The sequence below is a fragment of the Ailuropoda melanoleuca genome, chromosome 14 (assembly GCF_002007445.2).
Source record: "Ailuropoda melanoleuca isolate Jingjing chromosome 14, ASM200744v2, whole genome shotgun sequence".
NCBI lineage: Eukaryota > Metazoa > Chordata > Mammalia > Carnivora > Ursidae > Ailuropoda > Ailuropoda melanoleuca.
The window spans coordinates 17,218,813-17,242,377 of record NC_048231.1 but is presented as its reverse complement, the minus strand read 5'-3'; the positions used below and the strand labels follow the sequence as shown (position 1 = coordinate 17,242,377).

Here is a 23,565-nt window from a genome sequence, read left to right as displayed (position 1 = left end):
CGACTCCGGCCCGCGCCGCGCATGCGCTCCGTCCCCCCCTTAAAGGGCCAGCGCGTTCCCGCCGGGTCCTCCGCCTCCCGCAGCCAGCCCTGTGCCCCAAGTTATCTCTAGGAGGCAGGGGGTCGTCCGCTTCGCTCTCACCTCTTTCTCAGGGTGCCGCGAAGCCGGCGCGGAGCCGCGGAGGAAGTTCACAGCGTGCCGCACGGAGCGCAAACTGCACGGAGATTCCGGGCTCGGGAGGCCCGCGGTCGGGAATTTCCTAAAGGAAGCACCTCGCAGGGGCCCTCAGGGGGTAGAAGCGAGAGCTCCGGCCTGGAGGACCGGTTCTAGACAGGATCCAGAGTCTAATTTCCTGCGGGACACCCTACAGCTCGCTTACCTCAGTGGGCCTCGGTTTCCCCATCTGTCAGCCGAGCTCGTCACACCGGGTGAGCGCAGTCCTCCTGGCTTGCGGGCTCCTTAAAGGAGGAAATCTGGGGGTTAGGGTCACGACTTCTGGAAGTGATAGGGTTAAAAGCTACCCAGTTCCACCCCAAGACCTGCTCCAGTAGGAGGGGGAGGCGCGGGGTTCGCCCCTAGTTGGCTTCCCTAGACCCTGCGGTGGGCGCCCCCGCGCCCCGGGTAGAGGGGCTGCTGCGCCCCAGGGTTTTGGGACCGCGCGACCCGTGGGAGTGTGAGGCGACGGTCCTGCAGGGTCCAGGCGGCTCAGAAGAAAGTACAGCCCAGGTGTGCTGTGCGTGGGCCCAGGACTGCGGAGACCCAAGGCAACTTTTTCTTCTCCTCCACAGAGCATAACGCCGAAAAGGCGCGAACAGGGAGCAGAGGGAAAGAACTTTCCAAAATGAGAAGGAGACGGATAGTCCTGGACGCTTTTAGACTTCTCTCCTTTCTCCCACCAGGAGTTAGTATGAATGACAGTGTTGTGGGGGTAAAGCAGATTCCTGGGCTCTGGCCTGCCTGTAACTGCTGCATTTCTCACACACTCTCTCTGACAAGCTGAGGTTTCTACACCTGGGCTGGGACAGCGAAGGCCTTGGAGAAGCCGGAGGTGCTCAGTGGTTCCTCATCTGTTCCCTAAAGTTATCCCTGGTGTCTGAACTTCCTAGGTCCCCTGAGCTCCAGTTACTACCTCTTGCTGCTTCCAGGGTCAGAAACCAAGGGTGATGAGTGATGGGAAGGGTCATGGGACTTAAAGAAAGCCAGTTAAGAGGAGATCCTCTTAAGCTCACTGAGGCAAGAAGACTCCGAGCGTGAAAACCACCAGGCACCAACAACTGCAACCTACTCATTGCGCAGATGGGGAAATTGAGTTTCAGAGAGTAATTCTTCCAAGCTCACACAACTAATAATTTGAATGGAAGCCTTACTTCTTCAGACACTTACCTTTCCACCCTGCACTTTGCCTCTTGGGCCAGCTACGTGGTTGTGGTAGTTTAAACATGTTGGCAAGTTCTTTACCACTTCTCTTTTCAAAAGATGTTGGCTAATTCCCCTCCCTTCCAGTTGGGCTGGACTTAGCGACTGGCTTCTAACGGAAGAACACGGTGGAGGTGAGGCTATATAGCTCATAAGCTGAAGTCATAGAAAGGAGACATTCCTTCTGTCTCTTTCTTACTTCCTCAGGACAGCCACCCTTGAACCTAGCCACCATGCTGTGAGGAAGCCCACACCACATGGAGAGAGGACAGGAGCTACTGTGGCTGACATCTCCAGCTAGGCTCTCAGCTCACAACCAGCATCACTCATCCGATAAGTGGTGAGCTGAGATTAGTCCACCACCAGCCTTTGAGTCTTGCAGCCGAGGTCGCAGACATGGAGCCGAGAGACGCCAACGTCGCTGTGCCCTGTCTGAATTTCTCTCCCACAGAAAATGAGAGATAAGAAGCGATCGTTGTTGTTTTAAGCCAGTAAGTTTTGGGGTATTTTGTTATACAGCATTAGATGATTAATTCTGTGAAATGACACTTCCTGAAATGATAAATAATAAAATGGATTTGGAGTCTTTAGTCAAACATTCCAACAGGAAGTAGTTCCCGAGCACCTTTTATGTGCCTGGCTCTGTACAAGGTACTGGGGATACGGTGATGAGCAAGAGGCACGTGAGCTTTGCTTTGGAAGGGTTTGGAAGAGATGGTGAAACATGATTCTAGTCAAGTGCTTTACCAGAAACTTAGTCCAGGAAGCTATGGGAGTGCATACCCTGGGCAACTTGCCAGTTAAGTGGGTTGCTGGGGAAAGAATAAATGAATTGCGTACAAGGCCAGCATGATCTAACCTAGAGAGTTTTCTGGGATATATTCATAGAAGGAGGAGGACACAGGTGTCAGGCAAGGTGGGAGGGACATGCAAATAGGTGAGAAAATGGTGAAACTGGAGAGGGATGTGCCTTACTCAATCTCATGTTAGCAGAAAGCTGAGAAAGGACAAGTATCTTGCCTGGGGTCACACAGCTTGTGAAAGGGGCCCAGATCGTGGGTCCTGCATTCAACCCTCCCATGGTTCCCCAAACCTATACCCAGGAAAAAATACCTCTGGTGACACTTTGGTTACTCCCTCATTTGGCTCAAAGCTCATCTGACTAATTTTTTGGCTGCCTTTACAAAAGCTCTGGAAGAAATTTGGATGAGTTGATTTCCATTTTATAGATGGAGAAATGACGCACAGGGAAGCTAGGCAGCTTAAGTACCTAGGTTAGGGGCCGGCATGTCAGGGCTGCTAGGTACTGATGATGTACTTGGATGATGATAGGGATGATGATGATAATGTTGCCTAGGTCACATCATATCTCACTTATTATTGTCACACTAGGGAGTAATGTTCTGGAAACTAATACACAGTGTCTTAGGGAATCAACATTGGAATTAATCTGCTCCAATTCATTTTCTTGTGACACTGAAGCTACAGTCAGATTCCTAGAAAGGAGAATCTGGTTGACTGAGTTAGGGTTCTGGGCCCACCCCTTGGCTGGAAAAGGTCAGGACAACTTCATGAGCTGCCCCCAAAAGACCTTAGGCAGTAGGGGCAGGAGATCACCCTACGTGAAAACAGGGCACTGTTAGTCAAAGAGGGGCATGGAGGGGCATAGCTATAGGTGTGTTTGTGAAAAACAGACACTCTGTGTCTGCACTGTCCAATAGGTGGCTGGAAGTCACACATGTCTTTTTGTTTCACAAGACATAATATTAAAAATCCAGTTCTTAGTCACACTAGCCATTTCAAGTGCTCAAGAGCCACATGGGGCTTATAGCTACTGGGTTGAACAGCACAGAATATAGAACATTTCCATCATTGCAGAAATTTCTATTGGATAGCACTGCTCCAGGATTCTTATTTGCAATTCAACTATTTCTTTTCTTCTTTTACTGCATACATTGTGAATAGGGAAATAGCAAAAAACGTGAGTCAGGATCTTCACTAACTTATGCATCAAATATACACTAAGTGTCTACTTTGAATCATACATTGTTGTAGGCACCAGGATGCCAAGAGGGGCTTTTGGAGATGTCCTGGTCCAGTGGATCTCATGTTAGAATCATCAGAGAGCTCTTACAAGTACTGATATCCAGGCACCACCCAGCAGAGACCCTGGTGAAAGTGGTCTGGGAGGGGGCTGTCAGATAAATAGGGTGGAAAAGCTCCCCAGGTGATATGTCACTGATCTGGAGAACCACGACAATCTGGTCTGGCTAGGGACGTGTTTTGCTTCAGACAACCTGAAAACCTGAATCTGTGTGTGTGTCTGACCTCAGGGTCTTTATGGTAACATCAGAACTCTCCACGGATATGGCATCTATGCGATCAAATGCAAAATTCTTAGAGAAGAACAAGTCTACTCTTCCTTAACCCAAAGAGAATCCAATTCACTTCAAATAAAGTGCCAAAAGAGCTTCTGGTTTTAAATCACTTCTTTCTCCAACTGTTTACATGTTTTGTGCCTGGAACTGCCTTATACGGTGAGCTGGGGAAATCTTTATAAAAAGAGTGCCTGTTCTGAGTACCTGGTATAGGCCAGGCACTTCACATGCAGTGCAACTTAATCCTCAGGACACTGTTACAAAGTGAGTTTTGCTGACACCAGTTTATAGAGAAGAAACAGATGCAAAGAGGATAAGGATTATAACTCGTCCTAGTTGGTACAGCTGGGTACAGATTTCATATTCTTTCCCCTTCATCTCATAGCACCTACCCCATAGGCAAGAGTACAGGGCAGCTAGCAGACGGGCACTGTGTTCGATCTGCAGAATGAGGAAAGCTCTGTGGAGGTGACATGCAGTCCTTCGTGTGTCAGGGATCACCCTGGAGCTGACGTGACCCAGACGCTGTGTTCAGTGAGAGTACTGGAGGCCTGGAGGAAAGAGGGATTCAGGGATAAAACAGATGAGGGGATTTGGAGTCAAGTTCTCCTTTTATTTAATGGTTGTATCTGGATTCCTTTTACCAAAGGATTTGGAGGAAGCTAAGAACAGTGTTGTACCTGGAACAGTGAGCTCTTAGACACCTAGCAATTATGATATACGCTTGGTAGAAGCATTATCTATTCTTGGCCTGGATCCCTGTGGGCTTGCACAATGTCTGTGTCACCATGTATCTTTGCAATCTGAGTCCCTGCCTGATACTTCCTGGGCAGCCTGGCCTGGCCTGGGGGGTGGGGGGCTGTGAAGGGACAGGATTATTGTGTCCATTTCAAACGACTTGAACAGTGGGGGAGATATGTCTTCCCTGCCATTCTCTGCGGGCCACCTCATACAGTAACAGGAGATCCCAGCCTTGGAGAACAGGAAGGGCTGCCCTTGGAATAGATCAGGGCTTGTCTGTATGGCATTCAGCAGGTCTCTGTGGGAGCCAAGCCATAACTGGCCATAGAAAGAGCATAGAATATCACAGCTAGAAGGGCCCTTAAAGATCTTTGCAGGTTTCATTTCACAGATGGGAAACTGAGGCTCAGTGAGCTAACAGGGCTTACTTTGAATTACAGCCTGTTGGAGGCAGGGATCACACTTGCAGTCAGGTCTCCCTCCTGGCCCAGTATGCCTTCCCTGATGTCTCCACTAGCAGGGGAGAAAGAGTAGTAGATGGACCTCTGAAAGCTTTGCGGTGGCAAGAGGTAGAGATGGTATTTTCACGTTTGCTTCAGGTTGTGGCCAAGCTGTGTCAGTAGTTGGGTGTGGACTGCATGTGTGTTTAGGAAGTCTCCATTCAACCTGAAGGTCTAGAGGGTGACCCTTCTCATTTTCCAGGCAGATCACACTCCTCCAGACTTGCATCCCTCCTGTTAGGAAACTGGCATTTCCTTTGACTTTCTTCTGCATGCACCAGAGCAGGTGTTTGGCTGGTGGCAGGTTATTGAGTTGGTCCGCCAGGAATGGCTGGGCTGCCATAGTTGCTCCCAAGCGGTGGCCAAGACTCTGGCAGTCCCAGAAAGAATCGAAAGGCCAGTGTCAGCCTCTCTGCTCCCTGGAAGGGCCTGAGACTTTGTGACAGGGAGACACAGAGGCTGAGATGTTAGTGTATCCTAAAGACTAATTCAAAAGCATTTAAAGTTGTGGGGCCATGTATAGGTCCCTGAGATGGGAAGATTATTTCTTAATCCTTGATTAAGGATTAATAAATAAGAAATAATCAATAATTAATAAATAAAAAATAATCAAGGATTATTTCTTAATCTTTGATTTCTAGGGAAGACTTCACTTTATTTCAACAATTTCCGAGCACCTACTATGTGCATGGCATAGCCTAAGATGCAGACGTGTGCAGATGCAGACATCCTTTGACCTTCTGGGTTGTATCTAGTGAGATGTGTCCCGATAACTTGGTGGGAACTTATCACGTGCCAGGGGTTCTGCACAGCATTCTATGTAACCCTGCCCTTAAGCTTGCAGATAAGGATTCTGATTCTCCATTTTTCAAATGAGGAAATGGTCTCAGAGAAGCTAAATGACTGTTTCTGGGTTTTAGCCAGCGGGAGGCTGAGTCAGCAGTCAGAGCCCGGGCCCTTCCCGCTATACCAGGATGCCACCAGCTAACTAGATACCTGGCTAGATGCTAGAGTCAGGCCAATGCCCCAACACAAGCTCAAACGAGGTGTTAGCAGAGCATAGAGAAGGGAGAGCTTCGTTTTCATTTGGGCAACAGTGTTTAGCTTTGATACTTGGAGCTGCACGATCCTGTGTTGTGGGGAGTGCCCTCTGCCTGGCAGGAGGCTAAGCAGCTTCTGAGGCCTCTACCCACGAGATGCTGGTAGCATTTCCCCATTGTGACTCCTGGTGTAGAATCACAGGTTGTAGGAAAGAAACGGTCTTCCACCTGGGCCTACGAGAATCCTGTAGACAAGACAAGGATTTGGGCAACTGAAGACAGGAGGAAAACAGTCATTTGCTTTGTGTTTTTCCATTGGACAAAGAGTTTCCACTTAGATTTTCCACTTTGGTCTTCCCCCTGGCCCCGTGGTGTGCTTGTGTCAGCACACAAAGCAAACAGCCACATCAAGTTGCCATGGGACCGCGGTGCCCGAGGGGGCCCCTCACGGATTGCATGCGTCCTCGGGAGCCAGGTCCTTCCTGGCCTCTGTTAGCTCAGCCTGAAGTTAATGCTTCGTTTTCATCTTTTGGCCCCCATTTCCTTTCCGGTGGGGCTCCTAGAGAATCTGTTTCTCCACCGCCACCACCAAGTACGCTCCTCCAGCACTCATTTGGAGTGTGGCTCTGTGCTGAGGGCTTTATAATGTTAACTCATTTAGCCCTCACAGCACCCCGAGAGGAAGGGGTTCTTTACCATCCAAATTCTATGGGGGAGATGGCAACCAGCCAGAAGAGGGGGAAGCAACATGCCCAAGTTCATGCCTATGTGAAGTGATAGAGGCAGGACTCGAACCCAGGCCTTGCCGAGTCTCCTCTCTTAACCTCTGTATGCTACTGCCTCCTAAGAGTGTCCTTCCCTCATTTGGCAGCCCACTGGGCTTGATGTGCCCCTGGGATAAGTTCCCAGGAGAACCACAGGCAGCAGCCGGCTCCAGCAGCCTTGGTGGTGGTTGGGGTGGGGGTGGTGAGGGCTGCGAAGGTTGTGGAAGGGAAGACCATGTTTCTGGTGGTGCTGGTGGATCCTCCCCTAGGAAAGGGCAATTCCTGGGTCTGCGCGGCGCTTGGCTATTAGGACGGCTTCCTGTGAACGGGGAAGAGCGCCCAGTCAGGCTGCAAGACAAATGGGGGACATATGGACTCCAGATCAGCACACAATGGGCTCATTATTTTGCATCGGCCAGCAATGAAATAACACTCTATTATTGCAGGAGGCACAGAATAAATAAGCACAGTATTTGGGTCTGGGTTCTGAGGTCATTTTATCTCTGTCCTCCCTTCTCTTGGGGGTCATGGTCCCTTTGGGACCATTAGTTGTAGCTTAGATCTTTTAGCTGCCACAGAGTGAGACCAGCGGGTGCAAACAGACTCTAGATGAAACTCTTAATGTTGACATTCATGTTCTTTCTGGTTCACAAAGGACCCTTGTTCCATCCCTTTGTGCTGCAGGGAGAGACAGGGAGGGAGTGATGGGACAGCTGAGGCGTCTCTGCAGATGAGACAGAAGGGTGACCTGGCCTGTTCTCATCCGTCACAGATAGGCCGTGGTCCAGGCCACATGGGGGGACCAGGGTCCAAGGTCGCAACAGAGTCAGGAATAGAGCAGTGTCTTGATAGCGTTTGCTGGATGTCCTAAAGCACTGCTTCTCAAACTTGAGTGTGTATTAGCACCAGGGGGCTCCTCGCCACGAAAGGGCTAGACCCACTCTCAGCGTTTCCCCCAGGCTTGAGCAGGGGATTTGGAGCTCTAATTTCTTTAAAAGCCTTTCAGCCAGTCTTCCTGTTTCTGCCCATCTCCACCCTCACTTCCTGAGGTGTTGGTGCCTTGTGTGTGGGGCAAGCTGCCTTTCTTCTTGGCTTTCCCCAGCGTTATTTTAGTATTTCATTTTCCCTACTAGCTAAGCCATTTGCTAATTGACCATCTAATTTTCTGCTTCCAAAATTTTGTGGATATCATTTTCTCTCCTGTTGCTTTGTCATCATGGGTTTATGATCCCCTCCCCCCCCCTTTAAAATCCACATCCCTTTATTGTCACTTTAGTGTAGTTTCAGAAGGGAATGGAGCACACCAAATCCATTATCTTGCCTCTTGAGCCACCGAACAGCACTCTGGGACGTGCTGTGGCCTGGTTATCTCAGTGCCTCTTTTGTAAGTGCGGAAACAGACTCAGAACTTACTTGACCAGAATCTCCTTTTGCAGAATTCCATATTCTAGGCTCTTTGCACAAGAAAAATAATTGTAACATATTCCGGTTTTCCCAAGTACTTTGGCAGAGTTTCTCTTGTTGGCTCCTCATCCCAATCTGACGGAGCAGGCAAGACAGGTGTCAGTCTCTGCTTTACGACTGTGAAGACCGATCAGGAAGGGGAAGGGACTTGCCCAGGGTAACACAGCTTCATGTGCTTTGAGCCCACTGTTTATAGGTTCACATCCAGGACCTTATCTTCTGCTGACTTTGGAACAGCTTTAAAGACATCTCCAGATAATAAAACATCTAATTACTCAACAAACATTTATTGAGTGCCTACTATGTCCCTGAAACCCCACTAGGTTCTGGGCTTATCATAGAGAGCAAGATGACCGGGAGCAGCACACGCCTCCTGGCCCTCCTCCAACCCTGTCTCTCATCCCAGAGGTCGCCTCTAGACACTCTGTGCCTGCTTATGGCTTCCTTTTGTCTCTGCCTGAGGTGCCAGGGCGTTAAGACCCTGGTGGGACCCTCAACTAATGAGGATGGGAGTGGATGGGTAAACCCTTGAGCTTCCTTGCCCCTCAAGGGGGTCCTTGTGAGGCACATTCTATACAGTCTGTACGAGGGTCCCCCAGGACTGAGTCTCAGTTGCCCACAGTGGTCAGTGTCTCATTAACAAACTATTTATGGCTTTCCTTCCTCGCTGTCACTTCCCCATTTGCTCACCTGTGCTTCCTGGGATCACTTTCCCAATAAGCAATCTACTCTCAAATCCTTCTCTTAGGGTCTACCTTTATGGGAACCCAAACCAAGACTCCAGACTAACATCCTTTTGATCTGTAGCTGATGGTCCTGTTACCTGCTGTTCTCCACCATCCCTGAGAGTACAGATGCTTCTCCCCCCAGTAATGTAAGCTGCAAGAAGGCAGGGCCTTTTATTATGCTGTTCATTGCTGTGTCTCTGGTGTTTAGAATATTGCCTGGCACATGGTGAGTGCTCAATAAATATTTGCTGATTCAGTGAATACCGATTGTTCCTACATTGATCAAGAGAGGGGATCCAAGAGACTGGAGTAGAATGATGTAGGGGTAAATCACAGCAAAGGTAAACAGTCTTAATGTCCTGAAGACTTCGTTCTGGCCATTTTCTCCTCTAGACTGGTGGAGAGAGGTGAGCACCAGAGCTGTGTTGGTGTCAGGCAGGGCTTGGCAGGTGGAGGAGGGTGCCTCTGAGGCTGGGCTCAGAGAAGGGTGTATGAGTCACTAGTGCAGACGCAGAGGCACTGAGAGTGAGAGCATCAGCACTGCCAGGGACTGGTCCCAGGAAGAGGCCAGGCTTGGCCTTTGTCTGTTCTGCAGATGAGAATTTCTCTGAAGATGGGAAGTAGCACTTCAGCTCCCTCTGAGGGCTGGGCTAGGCTAATTTTCGGCAAGTGTCAGGAGCCCATAGACTGAGGGAGATCTTGTATGGAGTTTATCCAGTCTCTGAGTTTTGATTGAATGATGTGCTTTTTGAAAAATTTGTTCCCTCCTTAGGCCATCTGATGGCTGTTGGGTAAAATTAAAATTCAGATTGAGGACTCGTTTCTTTTTTTTTTCTTTCTTAGAGTTTATTCCAGGCCAGTAACTCCCCTCTTGGCCTCTGATGTCACTGTTTTTTGGCTGTTTGGGTTGGAGAGCCTCAGCATCTTGGTTAATCAACAGATCCTGGGAAAAATGCCTTAAGGGGGTGCGTAGACTGGCTTTCCAAAAGGATGTGTTCAGTAATGTCGGTGAGAAAGAATATCTCAAGTTTGTATAATGTTTTACATTTTGCAAAGTATTTTCCTCAGACATTATTTACTTTAACTAATATTTTTAATATTTGCCCATATAATCACCTAAAAACATTGCATATCCAGGGATAGATTTAATGAAACATGTGCAAGACCTCTTCACTGGAAACGTCATATCATTATTGAAAGAAATTAAAGAAAACCTAAATGCGGGGAGGGCTAGACCATGTTCATAGATTAGAAAACTCAGTACTGCAAAGATGTCAGTTCTCTTCAAATCAGTTTTTAGATTCAGTGTAATCCCAATAAAAATACTAGCAGGTTATATTTTATGGAAATTGACAAGCTGATTCTAAAATTCAAACAGCTAAGGAGAGTAAAGATAATCTAGAAGAAGAAAACGCTGGAAGATGTATGCTGGAAGAATCAAGAAGTATTACAAAGCTCTATGGGACAGTGAGGTATTCCTCCCAAAGCCCCATTTTATTTGAAGTTTCCCTTGTTTGTATGGTTCTGAAGGCTGGGATGGAGACTGTGGGAAGCACAGAGGTCCAGTGTACATCCCTGGTTCTTTGGTTTTTTCAGTTGTTTAAAGTAGGCTGGAGTCAGTCTTATCATAGGGTTCATGCTATACAACAGCCATCACCTGTGACCCGAAGGCCACTGTGGGAGTTTTAGGCAATCCATTCTCCACACAGCACCAAAGCACTCCTTTGCTTAAGGCTCTGGGATGGTTTCCCATTGGAGTAAGGATGTAGTCCCAGCCCCCAAACCGGACTTTAATAAAATGGTCCTTCCCATCTGGCACCTGCCGGCCTCTCTAACCCAGCTTTCTGCCATAGTCAACAACCCTTTGGGATGTCTCCAGTTTCTGAGAATTCATAGTCTTAGATTAGATTCTGGGCATTAGTTTGCCCATTGTTCTTCCTCTTGATCCTCCCCTCTCCCTGCTTGGCCCACTCCTACTCGCCTTCCATGTCTGGGTTTGAACTTTCATTCCTTAGGAAGGCTGGATCCTCAGCTCCTTGGACTGGGTGCCGTCCCCTGGCCACACATTCTCAACACACCCATTGCTTCTCCCTTTTCAAGCCACTCTGCACCTTGTTCAGAATCTCTCCTTCCAGCAACATGAGAACAGGGACCGTGTTGGTCTTGCTCACCACTGTGTCGCCTACGCCTAGGATAATGCCTGGCACAGAGTAGATGTCTAATCAATATTAATGAAACACATGAATAAATAAATGAATGTATAAATTAAAAATCCATACTTGAAAGGCTGACTTTATAAAATCAAACCTATTAAGTTTTGGCAAACTTCACAGTTTGGCGAAAAGCACCAGTTTATAATATGATGTACTGTGCTATGGGTGAGGCTGTCGGAGGTTAGTGCCTTTGCCTGTTTACCAAGCCTGCCCTCCTCGTCTAAATGCTTCTCGGACTGGGCCAGAGAGCATGGCTGGAACATGGGCCAACCATCTGTGCTCCTGGAGAAATAAAGCCAGTGGGGGTTGGTTGGTGGTGTCCTCTCTGGGCGTAAAGGACAAGGCATGAACCCGTTCTCTTTGGTAAGCCGGAGAGCTACTTTGTTCTGAAAACTGGAGGTTTTGTCTCCATGGTTGGTTCTTGCAGGAAATCATGGGATGGGCTAGGTCAGCAGCGCCACGGATGCCAGGCTGTATCCATGGGATGCCTTGAAGTCCTTGGAGGGTGTTGCCCCCAGAGGCTGTATTCACTCTCAGTATTGTGTGGAAGCATTGCATAAAATGGGCCATTTCTTATGCTTACCAATCTCTTGTTCAAATGTTTTTCTTTATGATAATCTTAGGGTATTGAAAATTTAGAAAATGCAGATAAGCAAAAAGGAAATAAAAATCAAGTAATCCCATTACTCAGAAATGAGGGCCAAGTCATCTGATGGCCCCTGGAGGCACAGAGCCTGGAGCCTATGACTATTTTCATTTTAATTTCTCTTAAAATGAGAAGAAAAGAGTGAATATAATAATAATGAATATATAACAATGAATCCAGCCTGGACTATATTATCTTTATATATTTTTAACATTTTTTATGGGGGAAGGGATCCATGAAGGCAAAACCGCCTAAGGCCCAGAAAAGTCATAATGCAACCCTGGCAGAAATAACCACTTTTAACAGCTTGTTGTCTATCCTCCCAGCACTCCTGTATCCTGAACATGCAGCACACGTTTATGCATATGCGTATTTATGTCATTACTACAAAAATGGGATCATATTTGCTCAGAGTTTTATAACTTTTCTAACAATACATTGCTCATGTCTTTCTATGTTATCAGATCTTGTTCCAAAGTATTCTTCAGTGTTTTATTTTTAAGTATAAAAGTAGCATCTATGGGGCCCCTGGGTGGCTCAGTTGGTTGAGTAAGCGACTCTTGGTTTCAGCTCAGTTTGTGATTTCAGGGTCTTGGATCGAGCCCTGTGTGGGGCTCAGCACAGAATCTGCTTCAGATTCTCTCTCCCTTTTCCTCTCTCTCTCCTGCTCATGCTCTCTCTCTCACTCTCAAATGAAAAAATAAATAAATCTTTATTAAAAAAAAAAAGGCAGCACCCATAACATCATTCTTAATGCCTGTATAGTGTTCCAAAGAGTGGATATATTGTAATCTATTTAACCTATTTTTGCTGTTTTCAGGGTTTTGCTATTGTAACAGTAAGATGAACATTATTCTAGCAAAAATCATTGCATTCATCTGGGATTCTTTCATTGGAATAAACCCATAGATAATTTTGAAACTTGATACATTATGCATAACTTAACAGTGAAAGAGTACCAGCACAATATGGGCCATTTTTGATGCCTGTAATGCATCCTGGCACCTTCTCTTACCATCAGCAATACTGTAGTGGGCTCTCCTTGGTTTAGGGTGGACATTTCTGAGCGCATGAGCAATGGAAGTCTCGGGAACCACTATGTCCTCAGGTCTCGTCTCTGTGTATGGCACATGGCAGAAACTCAATAAGTACTTGTCAGATGAACAAATGGATGGATGTGTAGTTGGTGTGAATGCTAGTCCACAAACTCAGATGTTTGACACTATTACATTTCTTTGTATTCTTTAAATCAACTTGGGTTTATCTTACCTGTTGAATTGATGGGAAGTTAAGTTTCAATGGTTATTGGCTCTTCCCCCCAGCACTCTGCCTTCTCCAGGTTATACAAAGATCTTAAAACCTTAAATATTAAAGCCTCATCTGAAATACTCTGCCAGCCTTGATTGCACTGGCCACTCTGAGACCCCTTGTCTCAGTTTCATGTTCTCTTTAGGCTCCAGCCTCTATGCCACATTTGGGGACAGGAACTCTTGAGAAGACTTGAAGCTTTGGTACCTGGGGCTTAGCCCACTTAGGTGCACCAGACAGCCATTTGTTGCTTCAGATCTTGCCAGAAAGAGGTGCATGGCTCCCCATTGCAGGCTGGGGGATTCTCTTCTGCCCTCTGCTATTCTCGCTCCCCTCCTGATGTAGCACACACCACTCTTCACTACATTCCCTTACTTCTTCCCCCCCCCCGTGCCCTACCCCAAAAACAGTGAAAGAGGCATTGACTACAAGCTCTTTTGCCCTCTGCTTTGCAAAATCCAGAAGGTAAGCAGTTTCAAAGGGCCTGGCTATCTGCTTGAAAGCAGTTAGGGCAACTACAGAGGAGAGCAAACCCAAGTTAACCTCAAATGACTCTGCTGTAGATGGACTCATGAAGGTATATTTCATTTGGGTTTGAGTTATGTGGGAGTGAGACTATTGGAAATGGTTTGATTTTGAGAGGAAGCCAGTGTTTTCTGAAGCTTTTGCTTTGGCAATGCCTGACCTGCATCTGCATTTCTTGCCATTTCTGACAAAGAAACTTCCTTTTGAGAGTCAAAATGTATCAACTGAAGTTATTTTCAACCGGAGGGAAATGTTTGAAAGTCAGCCTTTGTTAGCCTAAAAAACATTGTTTCATTGGGCAGTGGTTGCAATAGTAATTTCCCTTGGGAAGCCTTAGCTATTGAAGCCAACTTTGATGTTGGAAGCAAATGTTTTGACTCTAAAGATGGCATCCAAGGGTTACAACTTCTGGCTCCTTAGTGTAATTTATTATAATGCGATGATAGTAAGTTTCTTCAGGTTTGACTGAGGAAAGCTGCTTTGGCTGGCTGGGCTCACAGTAAGAGGCAGTATATAGTTCAGTGGGAGGAGCAGGTCCCTTGCAGCTGGGCTGCCTGCATTTGCAATCCTCACTTGGCCACTTCCAAGCTGGAATCTTTAGCAAACTACGTTAACTGTTCTGAATCTCAGTTTCTGCATCTATAAAATGAGCAATGATAGTATTTACTTCCTATGATTGTTATAAATATTGAAGAATTAATGTAATAAACAGCACTTAGAGAAATCCAGTAAGGGCTATGGCTTAGTTAATAGTACTGTGTCCATGTAAATTTCTTGGTTTGATCACTGTACCATGATTATATTGGATGTTATTATTGAAGGAAACTGGGCAAAGTGTACACGGGAATTCTGTAGCATTTCTATGTGAGTCTAAAATATTTCAAAATGTCAAGTTACAGGGGCACTTGGGTGGCTCAGTCAATTGAGCGTCTGCCTTCAGATCAGGTCATGATCCCAGAGTTCTGGCATCGAGTCCTGCAACAGGCTCCTTACTCAGTAGGGAGCCTGCTTCTCCCTCTCCCTCTGCTGCTCCCCCTGCTTGTGCTCTACCTCTCTGTCAAATAAATAAATAAAATCTTAAAAAAATATATCAAGTTAGGAAAAAGCACTTAAAAGAACTATATTTGATGGTGCCCTTCTTTGAATAAGGTTTGTGTTGGACCAGAGACTGTGAGCTCTGACTGTTTTTCTTCCCTAGCATAGTGCCTGGCACACAGTAGGCCTTCAATAAATATTTGTTGACTAAATGAATAAAGAAGCTGAGATGCCAAAGATACTGGCCAACAGGTGCCAAAGCGACCAAACAGAGAACCTAGTTCCCACATTTGGGGGTGGGAGGAAAGAGGTGAGAGGGCCATGCATTGCTTTTTCGTAGAGCCTTCACCATACAGGTGTGCCCATGCGTGCACACACACACACAAGCACCCCCGCCTCTGTGTGGGAGGGAAATGGTCTGAGGCCAATGCCTGGGTTGCTATGCAGAGTGATGACCACATGAACAGAATGGCAAGATGATTCTTAACGTCAAGTAGTTCAGCAGAAGCAGTTCAGAGCCAGAGGTGACCCCAAGAGTGGGACTAATCACTATTATCTGGATCTTGGGTGGCTCAGTAAACCCAACCACAGTTTTAGTAAATAAACGTAGAGCATAGTAGGGGAGGCATAACTTAACCTTCCTTCTTAGGGTTTCTGGCTGTTCCCGAGAATTAAATTGACATAAACCGATTAACAGGAGAGAAGCATGCAGAGTTTTGCATGTATGTGGGAGCCCCCAGAGGAAAATGAAGACCCAAAGGGCAGATTGGCCCAAGTGCTTATATACCAGATTGAACAAAGACTAGCAATTGTGCAAAAGTAATTAAAATACACAGGGAGACTAGAGGAAGGTAAGAGTTATTTTAAAAAGGTCTGTTTGTACAGACTTCTTTCTGTTTCCACTCCCTGTCTCCAGGGATGATAATGTTTCTTTCCTCCTGGGGTAGGGAAGACATCTTTCACATGGGAGTCTTAACTTCTGCTTTCAGGAAAAGGGAAGGTCAGAATGACCTTTTTGCATCTGCTGTTCTTAAGGTGTTTTTAACTCAAAATAGTCCTTACACCAATGTGGCATATTTTGTGGTGATGTATTCTGCCAGCCTTCGCTATCTTCTTCTGTACTCAAATGGTAAATGTAATCTCAATTGTTTTAATGCTGTTCCAATCTAAGGGATGCTGGAAAGCTACCTATTTTGCTAGAATATGCTGGGAAACTGGCAAAGAGGGTCAAACTCGGGAAGTAAGCTATGTTTCTGGGGGAGCATCTGAGTCATACCAAGTAGGCGATGAGCTGATCAGAGTATCATTGAGTTTAAGCTAGTAATACTATGACTTGCAAGTAATCTAGAAATTGAGAGATCCTCTGATGTATTTATGGCTCTAAGAAATACAACAGGCTTTGTTGTGAATTAGGTTCTATATTATAGACAGAGTGTTAAAGACTTTGCAAACAATTCTTAGGCAAAACTTAAAAGGCCTGGGGCGCCTGGGTGGCTCAGTCGGTGAAGCGTCTGCCTTCGGCTCAGGTCATGATCCCAGGGTCCTGGGTTCGAGCCCCCGCATCAGGCTTTCTGCTCATCAGGGAGTCTGCTTCTCCCTCTGCCTGCTGCTCCCCCTGCTTGTGTGTGCACGTGCTCTCTCTCTCTGTCAAATAAATAAATTTTTAAAAATCTTTAAAAAAACCCCCAAATTTAAAAGGCCTGAAAGTGTTTCCTGGAAGCTGTTCACAATGCCTGAATTACATTCTGTGCATACCAGATATGATACAAAAATTTTTGTGTAGAGTTTTTTTGTAAAAGGCAAATATTTAGAGATCAGTTTTGCTTCAATGTATATCATATCATTGAGGAGGATGGGCTACGTGACGAATATTCTACAGCTTGCAGAAATGGATGGGGCCATTTCCCCTGTGTATGTCTTAGTTCCCCAAGTAGGCGCTTGGTCTTTGAAGCCACGAACTGTGTGTGGGACTGTGGATCTATTTTTGGTACTCTCCACCCTACCTCCACTTATTATACTGTTCTGCAAATAGTTGGTAGGTTTTTAAAAGCCCTCCACTGTGCTCTGTTAGATGTATAGTCTTCCCAATCAGTTGCATCTCAAAACATTCTTAGTGGAACTGTTATAGAAGAAATATGTCTTCATTGCACCAAATACAAAAGGTACAGAGAAGTGTAAAGAAAATAAAAATCAGTAAGAATTCCACCACAGAGCAATAATCACTGTTGACAGCTTCACATATATCCTAGACTTAGAGATGCTTTTCTGCACAAGATGGGATTTATGTAATATCAAGATAATAACCTGTTATTTTCTGATTATCACCTAGAGAATTCTTTCATTAAGTGTAGCGTCATCTTTAATGACTTCACAATATATACGTATGGGTTGTAATTTCAACCCCCATTGTTGAACGTTTAGGGTATTGTCAGCATTTTCTCTGTCATGTGTTATAATTTGGTAGGTAAATTTTCTGAGGAAAAATTCCCAGGAGTGGAGTTGCTATTACTTTTAGTTTAAAACTTGTTTGTATTCTAAATTGTTTAATTTTGAAGGACATCGAGCACATGTATATATGGTTAGTTTCTCCTCCTTGATGATAAACTTCTAGGATAGAAGGGTGAAACTGAGGCTTAGATGTCTCGGTATTCTTTACAAATTCCAGCATTGCGGGGGTGGAAGGTGTTAGAAATGCTTTGGGCTGCAAGTTGTAGAACACCTAGAACATGGACAAAAGAGTAGCTGGCATCAAAAAGCCACGTAATTATCTCACCTCATTAAGAAGTCTGGATGTAGACAGTTCAGGGGTTGGTGGAACAGCTCAGCAATGTCACCAAGGGCCCAGGCTCCCCACCTTCCATCATCACACGCTTCCAGCCCTCAGGCTTGCCACTTCATGGTGGGGGATGACCGCCTCCATAACAGGCATGGTACCCTCCCACTCCACATCCAGACAGGAAAACGTTTCCCAAAAGCTACTTGGGAGAATTGTCCTTCTCTTTTGGTGGCCAGAACTGGGTCACAAGGCTGATTCCAGCTGCAAAGAAGGCTGGAAAGGCAAGTCTTTGGCATTTTGTCCCCTTCTGTCAGAGGCAAGCTCATGCGAGGAGGGAGTCAGGGCAGGCCACCAACAAATGGGGGTACAGTGCCAGGACTCAAAATAGTCCCTGAGTTCAGATCCAGATTGTCTCCTTTCTCACCTCCTCGTAGTCTGTCATGAAGGAAAATGAATTCTTGGGGTGTCACAGTAGCTGGGGGAATCCTCTGGGACAAAATGGCTGTGAAGGACAAAGAGTTTCTGTGATCACATTTGAGTCAGGTTTCTCTGACCACTCTTCTTGACCAGGCCTCGACCTTGGCCCTGTCCTTGCTGGGCCTGCAGAGCCCAGTTACAGTAGCAAGAACCCTGCCAGATCAGTTTAGAGAGAATCCCCCCACACTTGATGTTCGATCACCCTCGTTGCCTTCAGCAAGGATCCTTGAAGTGAGCAAGAACCCCGTGGCCTTGAGGTTTCCTCCTAGAAATGCCCATCTTCCAACCTGCTCCTTGGCTATAAATCCCCACCTGTTCTCATTGGAGCTGAGTCCCATCTCTCTCTTCCCTTTTGTAACAGTCTTGATACCTATTGTGATAGCCTTAAATAAAATCTTCCTTAACATTTTAACAAGTGTCAGAATAATTTTTTTCTTTTTTTTTAAATTATGTATTTATTTATTTGACAGAGATAGACAGCTAGAGAAGGAACACAAGCAGGGGGAGCAGGAGAGGAAGAAGCAGGCTCCCAGCGGAGGAGCCCGATGCGGGACTCGATCCCGGAACACCGGGATCACGCCCCGAGCCGAAGGCAGACGCCCAACAACTGCGCTACCCAGGCGCCCCAGAATAATTTTTTTCTTGAATAGTTATGGTGCCATGACTTCCTTCCTGAACATTTGGTGGGGCCTTCCTTGCTCGTGTGGGTGTCCTCCAGGGTCTGAGGCCTGGGGCTGCGGGAGGTGGCATCAGGGCCACTCAGGGATTGGAGGAGACTTGGGTTGCCTCTGTGTTTAAAGGTCCCATGTAAATTAAAAAACAAAGAACAGAACCCGAACTGCATTCTAAAATTTGTGATTTATTTTAAATGCTTGCCTTCCACAGATCAGCCCATTAGAACTGGCCACAGTCATCAGTGAAGTTGTGAATGGTACCAGTTCAAGTGCATTGCGGCTGGAGTTGTTCAGGATGGGGACACACTTCAAGTTGAAGGTGGAGCCTTGTCTTCAAAACACAGGTCTGTGCTTCTCAGCATTTCATTTGGAGCTCTAAATTTGAGGGGATCCAGCACGCAGCCCTCCTGAGCCCCTGTGGGAGTCCCAGCCAGACAAGAGCTGACCCAAAGCCCTGAGGACACAGGTACTACAGATCCATAATTAGTTCCTCATTGTGCTTCCTCTTCTTGGGTTTTCCCTTCCCCACCAGTTCCCACCCCCATTCTCTTAGATCCCTTCTTTCCCTCCCCCTTTTCCCTTCCTTCCTTCCCCCCTTTGAAAGTCTGGCCAGGGGGAAAGACTGGAATCTGAGATCTGGCCAACAGCCAGCAGGGGACAGGGAGCACCTGTGGGGTCAGACCAGGGTCACACCAGGGAGGGGGAGGCAGTGAGGCTGCATGTGCTTCCTGTCCCACTCCCTCCAAAAGACCCCCCTTGACCCCCTCCATTTGCTGGGAAGATCGGGGCTTATTTTAAAAGCAATGAGAGCATCCGTCATTCCTGCAGCATTTTGCTCAGGACTGCTCTTTGTGGGAAGTCACCCTATAGTGTGGTCACCCCCAGTGCTGGTTGGGTGTTTGATCAGTCTAGGTTGAGAGAGAGACACTGCCCTCTTGACCCAGTTCTAGGGAGAAAGCCTGGAGCCTCATCAGCTCTGACTTCCCCTCTATCTACAGCACCAACTTCCCACGTTTTGTTTTCTTTTTTTTAAGTTTCAGGGTCTTAATGGTGCCAAGACCTACTTATGCCAGGGCATTTGGTCCAGGTAATGGGCCCCTAGCTCACTCCTGAGCCATCCCTCAGTCTTGTCTTTGTGGCCCTGGGGAGGTACGGGGGCTCTCTGCTGCTCTGTGGCATAGGGACCTGTTTTGTTCTCATCCTCTCCCCTCCAACCCCTGTCCAGAGAAAGCCTCTGCTCGATGTTTTGATTTCACTTACAGGCTTCTGTGTTCTTCCCAAGTGATGAGACATCAGAGGTTGGAAGCTGGGAGTTCTCAGACTGGTCTCAGATTTCTGCCCTTTCATTGCTTTCTTCAGGAAAGAATGTGGAGCCCAGGATCTGCTTCACGGGGGCAGATGGCAAAGGGGGCAGATATCTGAAACTGTGACCCAGCCTCTGAGCGCTTGTCCCAAGGCATAGAGCCCGGCATGCAGGAAGTGATTGTTCAAAGTGAATGAGCGAGCGAGAGAAGGCAAATGTGCAGGGCACCTGGCCTCAAGCTGCCGGACTTGGATTCAGACCCTGTCCTGGCTGACCGCCTCTGTGCATCCCAGCGACCTCATCCATAAAGGAGGGAAGGGATTAGATCATCTCCTGAAATCCTGCCAGCCCCCAAACTCTAGATTTTGTATCCACATAGGAATAATAAAAAGAATATTTATGCCATCATCCCACGGAACTGGAGCAGGAAGGGAACCTTCCTGAATAATTCAGGCTCACATACACAGTTGCCTCCAAATATTTTCCCCTGCTGTTGAGTGCCATCTCCTCCACATCACCAAACAGTGTGATGAGAAGGCAGGACCGAGCCTATTGCACACCATGTAGGGGAGAGCACCACTCCACAGGGCCTCAGTGTCCCTCACAGGGGAGGGCAGAGTTGGGGTATTTATTGAGACTTTGAAGCCTGGTTTAAGGTGACTCTTTCGAGGTGGATGTGACATGTTTGGTTAGAAGTGGTAAGGATCATGATATAATAAATAGTTGGATTGGTGGACACAGCAGAGTGTGGATTTCCAGCCGAGAGGTTCAGAGTCTTGGGATGTAAACTGTCTTTTGATGCTTCCTATGAGAGAGATGATCTGTCAGGAAGTTCCTGGGGTGAACAGTAAAGTCACTTGCAACTTTCGTCTTCCTGGGCAAGAATCTTCTGGAATAATAGTGAAGTTATTTTGATGAAGATGATAGAATAGTAAGGTGTTAATATTGAGCTGTGGGTGTTTTGACTCTCACCCCAAACGGCCTTTGTTGGCTGTCTGAATGATAGGGATGTCCACTCCACCCTGCTGTGTACCCTGGAGGCTGACATGTATGGCTGGATCCCTTCTTCCTTACTTTATTGCTTCCAGTTGGCCCAGGCCAATAGGGAGTGGGGAGAATGGTGAGTTCAGAATATTCATTTCTGTTCTCTCCATGTCAGGTTGATTGCTTCCTCTTATTTAAGCTCCCCACTCCTGTCAGGAGGCCTTCTCAGTCCCCCTCCCCCACCCTGTTGAATTGGTATAACTGCTCCCCCACCTGCCCTCTCCGACCTGCAGGAGCCCAGCTACTATTCACCTTATTGTTTAGCCTTTTATTCCTTATTCCCAAGGCTCATATGTCACTTTTCTGAGGACATTTCCACAACAGAGTTTATGTTTTTAATTATTTTTTAAAGATTTATTTATTTTAGAGAGAAAGTGAGAGTGGTGGGGGGAGAGGCAGGGGGAGAGGGAGAGAGAGTCTTTTTTTTTTAAAGATTTTTATTTATTTATTTGACAGAGATAGAGACAGCCAGCGAGAGAGGGAACACAAGCAGGGGGAGTGGGAGAGGAAGCAGCAGGCTCATAGCAGAGGAGCCTGATGTGGGGCTCGATCCCATAACGCTGGGATCACGCCCTGAGCCGAAGGCAGACGCTTAACCGCTATGCCACCCAGGCGCCCCTGGGAGAGAGAGTCTTAAGCAGGCTCCTTGCTGAGAGTGGAGCCTGAGAAGGGGCTCAGTCTCATGACCCCTGAGATCACAACCTGAGCTGAAACCTAGAGTCAGACACTTAACCAACTGCATCATCCAGGTGTCCCTCCACAACACTTTATTTTTAAATTAATTAATTATCCATTTTTTAAAATTTAAATTCAATTTAATTAACATATAGTATATTATTAGTTTCAGAGGTAGGTCAATGATTCATCAGTCTTACATAACACCCAGTCCTTATTACATCCCGTGTCGTCCTTCATGCCCATCATCCAGTTACCCCATCCCCCCTGCCCCCCACCAGCAACCCTTAGCTTGTTTCCTAGAATTAAGAGTCTCTTATGGTTTGTCACTCTCTCTCTGATTTCATCTTTTTTTATTTTTCCTTCCCTTCCCCTATGATCCTCTGTTTTGTTCCTTAAATTCCACGTATGAGTGAAATCATCTGATAGTTGTCTTTCCCTGACTGACTTATTTCGCTTAACATAATACCCTCTAGTTCCATCCACATTGTTGCAAATAGTAAGATTTCATTTTTTCGATGGTTGAATAATATTCCATACCATATCTTCTTTATCCACTTGTCTGTTGATGGACATCTGGGCTCTTTCCATAGTTTGGCTATTTTGGACATTGCTGCTATAAACATTGGGGTGCATGTGCCCCTTTGAATCACTATTTTTGTATCCTTTGGATAAATACCTAGTAGTGCAATTGCTGGGTCACAGGGTAGCTCTATTTTTAAGTTTTTGAGGAACCTCCATACTGTTTTCCCGAGTGGCTGCACCAGCCTGCATTCCTACCAACAGTTTAAGAGGGTTCCCCTTTCTCCGCATCCTCGCCAACATCTGTCATTTCCTGACTTGTTAATTTTAGCCATTCTGACTGGTGTGAGGTGGTATCTCATTGTGGTTTTGATTTGTATTTCCTTGATGCTGAGTGACGTTGAGCATTTTTTCATATGTCTGTTGGCCATTTGTATGTCTTCTTTGGAGAAATGGCTGTTCATGTCTTCTGCCCATTTTTCTCTCTCTCTCTCCTTTTTTTTTTTTTTTAAGATTTTATTAATTTATTTCAGAGAGAGAGGGACAGAGAACGTGAGCAGGAGGAGGGGGCAGAGGGAGACACAGACTCCCTCCTGAGCAGGGAGCCCAATGTGAGGCTCGATCCTAGGCCCCTGGTATCATGACATGAGCCGAAGGCAGATGCTTAACGAACTGAGCCACCCAGGTGCCCCCTGCCCATTTCTTGACTGGCTTTTTTTTGTGTTTGGTGGTTGAGTGTAATAAGTTCTTTTTAGATTTTGGATACTAGCCCTTTATCTGATAAGACATTTGCAAATATCTCCTCCTATTCTGTAGTTTGCCGCTTAGTTTTGTCGACTGTTTCCTTTGCTGCACAACACTTTATTTTTATTTTATTTTATTTTTTATTTTTATTTTTTTAAAGATTTTATTTATTTATTTGACAGACAGACAGACAGCGAGAGAGGGAACACAGCAGGGGAGTGGGAGAGGAAGAAGCAGGCTCCCAGCGGAGGAGCCCGATGTGGGACTCGATCCCGGAACGCCGGGATCACGCCCTGAGCTGAAGGCAGACGCTTAACAACTGCGCTACCCAGGTGCCCAACACTTTATTTTTAAAGGCAATTATGTGGAAAGTATAAATACTATTGGGAATCAGTGGCTAAACCGAGAACTAGAAAAGAAAGTTAAAACCATGACTCTCATATAGATATAGAGTAACACATGTTAAAGGCTTCATTTAGCTCATTATTTTTAAAAGATTTTTAATTTATTCATTTGAAAGGGAGAGAGAGAGCGCGCGCGCGTGAAAGCACAATCAGCAGGGAGGCTCAGAGGGGGAAAAAGAAGCAGACTC

The 23,565-nt window shown here is 46.4% G+C and overlaps 1 protein-coding gene and 1 long non-coding RNA gene across 4 annotated transcripts in view; one reads left to right on the top strand and one right to left on the bottom strand.

The window, feature by feature from the left end:
• Positions 1-250, bottom strand: part of VASH1 (vasohibin 1) — a 25,934-nt gene extending 25,684 nt beyond the window's left edge. The window contains exon 1 of the mRNA XM_034642562.1: positions 142-250. The gene's annotated coding sequence lies outside the window, so the exon portion shown is untranslated. The remainder of the gene's footprint in view (positions 1-141) is intronic.
• A 42-nt stretch (positions 251-292) lies between these two features.
• The window catches only part of LOC117795999, a 72,074-nt gene continuing 48,801 nt past the window's right edge, over positions 293-23,565 (top strand). Inside the window, exons 1-4 of one of the 3 annotated variants that reach the window (XR_004620242.1) lie at positions 293-428; positions 1,624-1,907; positions 18,897-19,151; positions 23,156-23,195. This is a non-coding gene — a long non-coding RNA (uncharacterized LOC117795999). Of the gene's footprint in view, positions 429-788; positions 1,908-18,896; positions 19,152-23,155; positions 23,196-23,565 lie in introns of those variants that run through there. The other 2 variants (XR_004620241.1, XR_004620243.1) reach the window with 2 other exon arrangements.